Source organism: Octopus bimaculoides, chromosome 18 (genome assembly GCF_001194135.2).
Source record: "Octopus bimaculoides isolate UCB-OBI-ISO-001 chromosome 18, ASM119413v2, whole genome shotgun sequence".
NCBI classification, from domain to species: domain Eukaryota; kingdom Metazoa; phylum Mollusca; class Cephalopoda; order Octopoda; family Octopodidae; genus Octopus; species Octopus bimaculoides.
In genome coordinates this window covers 4161634-4162214 of record NC_068998.1, presented here as the reverse complement: position 1 = coordinate 4162214, position 581 = coordinate 4161634, and positions in this window count along the sequence as shown.

Genomic DNA, 581 nt, shown 5'->3' with positions numbered 1-581 from the left:
GGCATGCGCTGCTCTCTTACTCAATAATAATAATAATAATAATAATAATAGTAGTAATGGCAGCCATTTTGGAAGAAGGAATGAGTCGATTACAATGTTTCACTGGTACTTAATTTATCGACCCACCCCGAAAGGATGAAAGGCAAAGTCGACCTTGGTGGAATTTGAACTCAGTTCGTAGCGACTAACGAAATACCACTTAGCATTTCACCCTTGCTAACAATTCAGCCAGCTCACTCACCGCCTAGTAATAATAATAATAATAATAACAACAACAATAATACGAAAACACACGCGCGCGTGCACATACAACGTTTCCTGTTGATTCGTGAGGCCATCTGTTCGATCGAACCTATCTGCGAATACACGTTCGATGTCTTGTGTCCTTGATGGAACCGGATAATAGAATCACTATGAAGGACCGTTTGCTTATCGTCTTCATATTCTCTTGGCTACTCTGATCGATTTAAGAGCAATGGTCCTCAACCGGGCTCCACATGACCCCAGGGGGGGTCCGTATAAGATTAGGGGCATGGAGGGTGCACGCAAGCAAACTTGTAAATTAGGGATCGACAGTAGTT